The following is an 11,486-nucleotide window of genomic DNA, read 5'->3' as shown; positions in this document are numbered from 1 at the left end:
GTCCATCGCAACTCCAGGCAACGTCGTCGCTCCCTCCGCCCACTCACCTGCCCGCCTTTCCTCTCCCCCCCCCAGTGCTCTCCCTCTCGCTACACCCTCTTCCCAAAGACCTCTGCATGTTTGATGACTTGTTTATCGACGACGCTCTCGAGGCTGGCGGGACCTGAAGGTTCCAGCGGGGGGGATTGCAGGGGGGAGGGGATCAAGTAGCGCCGTGGGGGGTGTGGGTAAGAGCGCAGGGTATGATACGATGGAAGCAGGAGGGGGGTAAAGAGACTTATGAAGAAAGGGTGATGAAAATAGAGAAAGGGGGGAGAAAAATGGTGGGGTATAAAAGGCAAAGGACACGTATAAAAAATTGGCGAATGTAAGGGAGAATTTTTTTTCATATCAAAATGAGCATGGGCAAAACGTTACTGTTGAAAGGAAGAGTAAAATTAGATGGATATAAATATCATTCATGGTACAGAGCTTCTAGAAAGCCCAAGGTTCGCATGGCTTAAGGTAAGAAAACGGATTACTCTTACATTGAGCGGCGAGCGTATAATGGCAATACGTAATATTCGGTAACCGTTTCACTTGCATGGTTATGAGCGAAGCGGTGATTTACGCCCAAGTTGGAAGAAATATTTTTCCCATTTTTTCATTCAATCATTGTTTTGAATCCCAAAGTGTGTGCATTTTTATCGAAGTACTCGTTCTCCTTAACTTGGTCTATTTTGCTCATTTTATGAACAGTAACACGTCAGGATCTTTGAGTTAAGTAACCTAAATATATCGGCTGGATCATATTTAAAAAGTGTTACCCTTATTCTTTAAAAATAGAAAAAACAATCATTCATCTTCATTTACATAATACTCAGCAAACCGCCTGGAAGGTGTGTGGCAGGGGGTGTATCCACGTGAGGTGAGTACAGCACATGGATTGACAGTCACGCCCCGTGTATAAGACAACTACGGAAACAAAATTCGACATGCAATGAACCATTGTCGGAGTCAAGAGGAAGGCACATGTTACCAACACCATTTCTAGCTAAATTATGCAGCATGAGTAATGTTATTGTTAAATATAACATGAGCTACTTTGAATATATGTACGCATACCTGTTTATACACACAGATGCAAACATGCATATTCATACGCTAAATTTTGTACGCACATACATACCTGCATATATATTTATGCAGGTTCGATTATAAAAGTAATGCGTATTCTCTGGGAAAAATAGATTTATTGCTCGTACTTGTACAAATGCTTAAAATTCTTCAAAATACTCTCCACCTGCATCAAAACACACTTGCGGAGACGTTTCTGCCACGCATGGAAGGCACCCTGATACTCCTAGACAGGAATGTCTATCAGGAATATACGAGGGTCATCCGGAAAGTAGTACCCGTTCGTGAAATAAAGACACAAAAGTAAATATTAACAAACATAAAAAATTTTATTTGAAAGAGGATACTTTAAACTACTTCTCAACATAATCTCCAAGCAAATTAAGGCATTTGTCATAACGTGTGACAAGTTTCTGTATTCCTGCTGCATAGTCCTTCGCCGCCAGCTCATTGAGATACGCGAGGGACCCATCTTGCACAAATTTTTGCATAATGCAGATGGTGTTTAACAATTTCATGAACAATTGTTCGAGAAACATTGGGAAAATGCTCACAGATGTCATCAATTGTGACGCGCCGATCGTTCCTCACGAATTCGTCAACTGAGCTCACCAGTTGGTCTGTAATGACAGACGGTCTCCCCGAACGCTCATCGTCGTGTGTGTTCCCCCTCCCCATGTTGAAGTTGCGACACCACCGCCGAACAGACGACTCGTCCATTACATTGTCTCCATACACCTCCTTTAATTGGCGATGAATATCACATGGGCGAACGTTTCTTGCATTGAGGAATTTAATCACTGCCCTCACTTCACAACTGGCGGCGTTCTCAATTTTTTTAAACATTGTAAACAATCACAGAAACAACACAGGCAATGCTAGCGTCACGCAACTTGGCTCAGAGAAGGCAGACAAGCCACTGAAGCTATCTGACCTCGTCCAGCGGCTACTCGCGTCGTCAGCACTTCATGCGGCACGAACGGGTACTACTACTACTTTCCGGATGACCCATTGAGAGGTGAGAACGTAAGGGGACATATGGACTACCGGGGTGGTGCTCCGATCCAGGAAGATGGTAATAATGAAGGACATGTGGCTGTGGCTGTGGTCATGGCGAAGCTTGACCGTGTCTTTGATCTCAGCCCTCACGCGTGCGACCCGGTGTTTCAATCTTTCGGGCACCTCCAGATAAAATGCTGAGTTGACAGTTTCTCCCTACAGTAAAAACTCAAAATGGACGATTACTCGGTCGTCAAAAAAGACAATGAGCATCGTTTTTATGGGAGACTTGCTCATTCGCGCTTTGTTGGGGCGGAGGGCTAATGATGGTGGAGAGACGGTGTACCTAATAATGATACTACTTAATCTCCAGTCGATATTAGTAGCGGCAGTTACTGTCCGTAGTTATTTTTTTGAAAAAAAGACATCTTGAACTGATTCGTTCTACAAAATATCTCTCTAAACTTGAAGGTGTGATCATTTCTTCCGTGTTAATTTGGGATTCTTAATAAATGCTCTGAGTCTTCTGAAAACTGATTGGTCTTAAATTTACTAAAGAGATTCAGTTCAAAATGTTCATCTCCGTTTTTCGAGGGGAACCCACCCAAATACTTTCAACAAAGTTCTCACACCACTGCCTATGTCATAAACTCCTTTGGCAAATCTCGCTGCCCTACTCTGTAAGTGATCTAACTCTTTTACCAAACCTGCCTCATGAGGATCAAGATAATGGCTGCTTACTTCAGGCGAGGTCTAAAAAACGAGAAGTTACATCGTTTATTCACGTTCTCGTCGTATTCTGCCAAATATTCTTCACAAAACCTAATTTTGGCTTAGCTTCTATACATAACTGACTTATGCGTTTACCCCACTAGAGATCATGGGTAAGAGTCATACCTAGAAATATTAAAGATTCCACATCCGTCAGCTAGCTATTATTTATGTTGTGAGCAGTTTAGGGAGAGCAATTTCATTTCAATTGTTCATAACGAAAAAGGTTTTTTGATTTAATACTAAATGCTAGACGTTGCACCATTCCATTTCTGGATAAACTCAAGAACATTTGCCAACATATCTCTATTAAACTGGCCACCAGTATCCCTATGCTCTTCTCTGTCGTCGGCAAGCAGGTAAATCCTACTTTTGACTGAGTCTAAGTCATTAACACGAGTAGTAATTAAAAAAAGCAGGCCTATAACGTTTCCCTGTTGGACACCCTAAGTCATCTAAACTTTATTACTAACTGTACCATCAACAACGACCCATCGTGCGTGACTACTTAATAATTTTCTGATCCAGGAAATAACATTATATGCTCAATCCCAAACATTTTTTAAATAGTAATTAGCATCTCATGGAGTACCGTCGAAAACCTTTTTAAAATCCAAAAATATCGCATCAACCCGAGTGTTATTTTTACAGACATCAAAACATCGTGAACAAAAAGAGCTAGTTATGCCTTGCAAGGTCTACCCTATCGGAATCAATACTGATTTCTAAATAATAAATCGTAGGTTTCAAAATGTTCTATTTAAGGTGTGGAAACTATGTGTTCTAGAAAATTACATAAATTGACTACAGAAATAATGGTTTAAAATTACTGGGTTTCACTCTGAATAACAGTCGTGATGTTAGCTGATTTCCAATCTTCGGTGCCTTGCATGGGGCTATTTTAGATGTAAGCATGGGGCTATTTTAGATGTAACCGTGTTTTAAACACGGACAGGAATTTCATCGGGCCCGGGAGACTTGTTGGTTTGGTTGTTTTGCACTGTCGCAGATAAGTAATTAATAACTATAACACCTTGTATTAATTTCCTTCATCGCATACTGGCATTGAAAAAGTAATATTACGTTAGTTTTTTGCTGACGTGGATTAAATAAATTTTTGAAGGAGTTATGCAGGGTACCTTTTCCTACGCTGGAGGTAATTTTTCGCTTTTACCGTATTTTAGTGAGCGTGCCGAAGGCATATTTTCTTAAATTTCTTTCACATACAACCAGAAAGCTTTGGAATTTTCATCCATAGAATCTCCTAAAATTTTACTTTTGTCATTACCCATTGTTTTCCGAAAGGCTACTTTGACCAAGTTCTAAGACTTATCGTAATTTTTTAATAACTTTTAATAATCATAATTAGGAAAATATCTACCAGCATTTTCACTTTTACGTGGTTTATACTCCGGCCCATTAACGGTTTTTGCACTTCAGGAATAAACCAATGAGGTTTTTTCGTTTAATCTTTTTAATATGTTAGGTATTGCATCCATACTAAAGGAAATACTTGTACTTTTAGTATGGATATTAAATACTTCCACGAAGTGAAGCCTGAAACAATAGAATACTATACTAGGTATTGCATTTTCAATTGCTTAAATTGTGCCAATGGGGAAATATTTCCAAATTTCCTCAACATCGCATCCGTGGCTTAGTGCTTTGAATTTCGGAAATAGGTTACTAAGCATGCTTCATATGCTATCATAATCAGCCTTATTGAAAAAGCACGGATTGATTTTTTATACCGAGGAGAATTTAGCATGTCATGATCACTGATCTCTATGGTTACCATTCCCCTCTATATGGCATTCAAAACCTGCTGAGGCACGTTTTTTGCTAAAAGTTTAGTATAGATTTACTCCTGTTTGGCAACGTCACTAATTCATGGATGGAATTATTGGCAAATGTTTTAAAAAGAATTTCAATGATGTCTTTGACTTAACCGCGTATTTTGAAACTCTAAATCCCAAAATCTTTCAAAGGAAGATACCCTCCGGTTATCATATTATGATCATTTCATCCAGATTTAATTCTTTTCATCTACTTTTCTAACTCCAATACTGGGTTATGAATTGCATTAAGGGATCTATATTTAGTGCAAAAGTAGATTCTTTTCAACAAAAGTTGATACTTTTTAGCGTATTTTCAGTGGATTTCTAAATGCTTTCTATGTGTGAAATATCTTACGTCACCTGACTTGCGAGTTTTTAGCAACAATAAACATGCCACCACCTCTTTTTTTATCATCTCCATCTTCCCTATAAACTGAGGAATATTTCGGTGATATATCGTAATCCACGATTTCTTTTGATAACCAGCTCTCAGCTCCTCTAATGATATCAGCATGTGCAATCCAAATAAGTTGATATGAGCCTAGTAATATTATTTCTTAAACTACACAAGATAACTGCTATTACCGATATCACCTTTTTAACGGTTTTTAGGTAATAATGTTATTGCTTCTATGTGAGTTAAGTCTTGTTTTTCTACTGGTTATTTTTTTTATTATCTTAAGAATCTGAGAGTAATAGACTTAAACTGAAGTGATTAAAATGCTGGATCTTATTTTATTATCCCGAATATATGACCTGCCCTCTTTCCTAACTAATGCTAACAGTCGACAAGTGTTTTTGTGCCTAAAGTATTCCTCAAGTATATTTATACCCTGCAATACTTCAAAGAAAATGTTATCTTATTCCTATCATAAAAGTGTAAGAAATTTATTCATATGTTTTTCGGTGGCGTTTGGATGAAGTAATGTCTAGATTTTTAAAATAAAAGTATTTCCAGGATTGAAAGCGGAAGCTAATAACTGTTCATTTACGATTTATGGCGGCATACGTAGAAAGGGAGACTGAAGCCGTGCATGCTCATCAATTTTCATAAACTTCACATTTTTTGGAAGTTTCTTAAATGTAAAACGTGAAAATATATGCGGGAAAATGCTCCTTGAAAAATTAATCCATCAATATTCTCTGGCGGAAAAAAGCTCAAAAAAGTAGTCACTTCAACATAATCAGTCTGAAATTTCCATTGAAGGCTATAATATTTCAATTTCATCATTTGGTAATTGTGTAAAAATGGGAAAACTTATGAAAATTTAGTCAATTTAAAGCGAAAAAAGCGAGTAAAATTAAATTTTAACTCTTCACAAAATTAAAGTCTTGACTTTGATCGTATTTAACTCTTGTGTTTTATTTTATTGTCGTAGTAAATAGCGAAAATGTCTGCTCGAAAGGGTGGTTGAAAAGAAACTTTTAAAATTAATACTACTGAGTTCAAAATTCGGTTTTTCCATTGAATTTAATACTTTTTGTTTATTTATTCATTTTTGTTTTCGCGCAACAGAACACCAGTCTGACGTGAGTGAAAGGTGAAAATTACCACATATATATATATATATATATATATATATATATATATATATATATATATATATATATATATATATAACGATTGTACGGAAAAACGCACACGAGCGGCACAATAATGGGGTGACACAATATAACACAAATAGAATAGAATAGCAACATTTAAAAGGACACTCACACGGATAATTGTTCGAGCTTTCGGCCCTCTCAGAGGCCTTCTTCAAGAGAGACTGAAATTATCCTGTTGCTTTGGAGAGGGGAAAGAAGTATGGGCGGGGAGGGAAGGTGTGGAGGGAATGCTGGGAGGGAAATTAAAGATTGCGGTTAAGGGTGGGAATTTTGAAAAAAATCTCTTCGTAATTCATGTAAGTTATTTTCTTCAGCAAAATAGGTTTTTGATTTTATATTCCATTCACCCCAAATGATTAAATTATGGTGAAATTGAGGGATATTTGCTTGGATAGTAGCGATACGTTCGATGCTCAGGCTTGTTATTGGGTCTATCTGGCGAAGAGTTCTGAAAACATATTTCGTAAATTTTTACACTATTGAATAAAATTTTCAAAGGCTTAATATAGCTTATATGTAGCTGCAAGGCTACATTGAACTAGTAGCTACAATTTTGGAGCTAGTATACTATTTGAAATGCAAGACTATCTTCTTTATTTTGATCGAATCTAAACTAGGGCTGTCTCGCCTGTGAATATGAATGAAAATACATGGTCTTAATTCGTTCTCGGAAGGTTGCCTAGGCCTAAAGATAAATAAGTGATGCGTTTACGCGTGACTTCCACGATGTGATTAACGCGACGATACGATAAGATGCACTTGGGGCTTAAAGTTACTTCATGAACTAATTAGTGAAGCCTCCGCTAACACCATTTCCTCAGAAACAAATTATTGCTCTCCATGGATGAATCCATTATATTGTGAATACTTATTTTACTAAAGTGCGTTCTACTCCTCCGAGGTAGTTTTAGCTACTCCTTGGATTTCGGTCACAAATTTTATCATAAAAATTTTATTAATTAAAGAAGCGAGTACCACGATCACACTAGCCGCTGAAAATTTAGCAAAAGCAATTTTCAAGTGAAATTCTTAATAGATATCAATGAATACACAAGGAAATGCCATGAAGTGTCAGGGAACTCCGATTAATAATAAGTTATCATCCCTATCATAAAGCATCTAAGGAATGGTTAGCAGCCACCATACTAATTACCCGGCCAATCGCTTTCATGCTGTTATTACGCGTCTGGTCGCTTGCTTCTCGTAATTCATCCTTGGTCTCCCACAACAGGGTTTCCCTTGGCTATTCCATTCATGAGGGTCAGGTCACAATTGTTTCTATTGATGCCTCTTATCAATTTTCCTACTTCTTTCTTAAAAACATGCTTTAAATCACTACTTAATAAACTACATTAGGTATTTGGTTTATCCACTTCAGTTTCATGTTATCTTTTGTGTGAATTTGACATCCCTTCTGATATTTCTTTTCTGTTTTCATTCCCCTGGAAGGTTAATTCTATGTAGAAAGTAAATTCCTTGTATGTTTAACCGTTTCCTTGTGCCAATAGATCACAAGCTTATGTGCATACTCTATCAACAGCTGTTTCACTTGATTGAAAGTTAGACTACTTTTTGGCGCTTTAATGGTTTTAATTTTTTTCTTTCTTCTTCAATCGCTGATAACTTGGATTCCTAAAAAGAGATAAGCATAGATCTTTTGTTTCTTAATTTTCTTTTTTAATAACTTATCGGCTACCGATCACTCTCAAACATATGCACCTTTATTGCTGAAGAGTAATCTATTTTCCCGTTTTATTATCCTCATCAGGTCGCCTTCCATCACGATGGACATATCCTTAATATTTATCGTAAAAGAGGTGAATTCCTGGTGAAACTTGGAATGTGGAGAAGGCAAAATATGTTGCATTGAACCATAATGTGAGAAATCAGGATAACCGCGGGATGTGACATATCATTTGCAAGTGTAACTTCAGTATCCTGAATAAATTTATCTGTAAATTTTCTTTGAAATATTTCTGCTCACCTTAAGTGTTAACCTTACGTCTATTGTTAGAAATATTTGAAAGAGTGATATCAAAATTACTGCAATGATATTTAAAATATGGTCAATAAACTTAAGCCAAGGTAAAATTATTTATAAAAGGATAACAATTTTCCCCTGTCCATTTAAATTTAGTTACGTTCAACTGGCACACATACAAACCATTAAGCTCAAATGATAAATTATTGCTTTGTAAGGGGAAGAACTGCTTTCCTTTTGTTTTTCGTCTAATTGAAGTCAAATTAATATTTCAATGCGTATAAATCTTTTACTTTTCTCAATGTCATATGAATAAACCCTACTACTCTACTATCATTGGTAATAGACACCCTATTTCAAGGGTAAATCAAGTATCAGGTGCAGGAGCTTTCATGGGATTTCTTATTATTTTAAGTTGTTGATAGCCTTGATAGTCCATGATACCATCAATTAATGTACATTTGCTGTTTTCTTGTCATCCTTTACTATCATTCAAGTCTACATGTACAATTATTAATGCAAAATTTGGAGAAAATTGCGTTAGTTGTTGGGCAAGTAAAGCCAAGGGACCAAAGTGTAATCAAATTAAAACATGGTAGAACCCTCTAAAACATGTTACTAAAGCAAATTAAAAGTTTTATATTTCCATACTTGTGCAGTGTTGGGCGCACTTGTAATGTAGTGGATCGAAAAGGTAGGGTGCGTTTCAAAAAACGCTTTTATATTTTTAAGGTAATTTATTGAACAGATTTGCATAAACACTTAAAATTCTCAAAAGTACTGTCTTTGGGTCTCTACACATTTTTTCCAGCGACTCTGGCATGACCGATACTCGCCCTGGAAGGCGTCTTCGGGGATCTCTCGTAAGGCATTCGTCACGGCTGATTGGATCTCTTCTATGGACGAAAAACGGGTTCCTTTCAGGGCTGCCTTAATCCGAGGGAGCAAAAAGACGTCTGCTGGGGCGACGTTAGAACTATAGGGGGGGGGCAGCGTTGGCTCCTGGTGTTTGTGCCAGGAACTCGCGGACTCGTAGCTCGTTGTGGCAAGGCGCGTTTACGTGATGGAATTGCCAGGTAGCGGAGATGTCTTTTCTCGACCTGATGACCCATTTTCGGAGTCTTTCCAGTACATCCACGCAGTGGGCAGCATTGACTATCTGTCCTTGAGGAAAAAACTCCTTATAGATCACACCTCTACTGTTGAAAAAGATAATGAGCATTTTCTTCACTTTTGATTTGCTCATTCTTGCTGCTTAGGGCTTGGGGTACCGGTCGGTGTGCCACTCAGAGCTTTCAGATCTTATTTAAAAACCCAGGGTTCATCACCAATGATGACGTTGCCACAATAATCGGGTTCATTTTCAATGCGTTGCAAAATTTCACCCATAATTTCCGTGCGGTTGGTCTTCCGTGACGTGGTCGGCGCGCAGAGGTTTACAATAACTGACGACCTGCCGCTTTCACAGCTTGGAGAGCACTGAGATCGGGTTTGTGGCAAAGCTAAGCGTCCCCTCTCCCACCTACTTCAAGTAATTTTATACCAATCCAACTTATAGGAGCGGCGTGGGAAATTTTATTCCATTACTTTTGGAATGCACCCTGCACATATATATTTGTAAAATCAATCTCTTTTTGACAATTCGCTAAAAATTGCCGAGATAGCTTATTTAATGTCGGGTTGTTGTTGTTCCTAAGAGGTGAAAATTATGTGCTTTAGTATTTGATTCATGTCGCATGTAATTATTAACCTCTAGGTCGTCTATCTTAAGTTTTCGAATATCTAATATATAATTTTATATAAAAGAGGAAGTCTTTTCCACTCATTAATGGTGTGTAAGTTAACACCAAAAGGTTCTTAATGTTTTAAACTTTGGACTGAAATAGTTTAACCGCAAACTGACCGCATTGTGTAGTTTAACTTTTGGTGGCAATGGATATCCTCCAGTACAAAATCTGATTGATTTCTTTTGATAATAATTCATTCTTGGGAACTTCAGGTGGCACGGGGAGGAGAGCTGCTTCCCCTACTTTATGATGTGTGCATTTCAGTGCCAAGAAGGGTCTTGTACGACTAAAGTTCTCTCTTCAACCATCTAACCATCATTTGGGTTGGTTTCTTCGTTTATGGCGGGGTAAAATGTATCATTTTATGTTCATCCAATTGACCTTACTGTATAAGGTGACTTCGTTGCGACAAATGTGTTTCATCATGACCGATCGGAAATAAGCGGGTTCGCTATATATTTTATAATTCCAATTTCTGAAACCAACTCCGTTCTCTTAAGGATCTATGAAGAATCTTCCATCTCGTCTTTTTATTTCCCGATATAAGTGATTGTAGAACTTTTCCTTGAGCTTTTTAAAAAGAAAATTCTTACCGATTCTTGCAAAATTTATTTTTGGCGTTCATATTCGAGCGAATGTTACATAGTAATAGTAACTAGGTATATTTTGTGCATATACATATTTTTAAATGTTGCATTGTGTATTTACTCGCTCTAATAATTCCAGAACAAAATATTTTATTAACTTTCTGGACAATATTACTCCCTTCCTATTTTACCTCACTCTAGAAATAGGACTCATTTATGGGCAATATTTTTTTAGCAACTCATTTCAAAACTGACCGAACTCCGTTTAAATATTTCTCCATAAAAGTCCTATCCCTCTCCTCTCTACACATAAACCAGGAAATTTAGAGCAATAAATTCAATAAGAACTTGAATAAGGCAACAACAATATATTCGCAGGCTTCAGCAATCGTGTCAGTCAATGTGAAATGACTGAACCATTTTTATCTCACAAATTAATCGATCTTTTTAATAATATAAATCCCTTTTTTGATGTTACCTCACGTAGGTTGTTGAGAATAAACAGTCTTAATATTATTTTTTACTGTTCAACACTGGAGGCTATCATTGTTTGATATGACGTGTTTGGCTTTTTGATTGGTTAATTGAATAATTATACAAAAAATCTGACATCAAACATCTTCTAGCAAAATATCTTACAAAATATAATTTATTTATTATCAATTATTATTTCTTATTTAATTACTTGTTAGGTTGAAAATGATTTCAGCTATGGTTTAGATATGCAACCCGCGTGTGCGTCTGGTTGTACGAGTGGCTAATATTCACGGGGCTAAGATCATTCGATGCCCATACGCTT

This window comes from Hetaerina americana, unplaced genomic scaffold (genome assembly GCF_022747635.1).
Source record: "Hetaerina americana unplaced genomic scaffold, ioHetAmer1.1.p SCAF_8, whole genome shotgun sequence".
Taxonomy (NCBI): domain Eukaryota; kingdom Metazoa; phylum Arthropoda; class Insecta; order Odonata; family Calopterygidae; genus Hetaerina; species Hetaerina americana.
Note: the sequence above shows the minus strand (reverse complement) of the source record.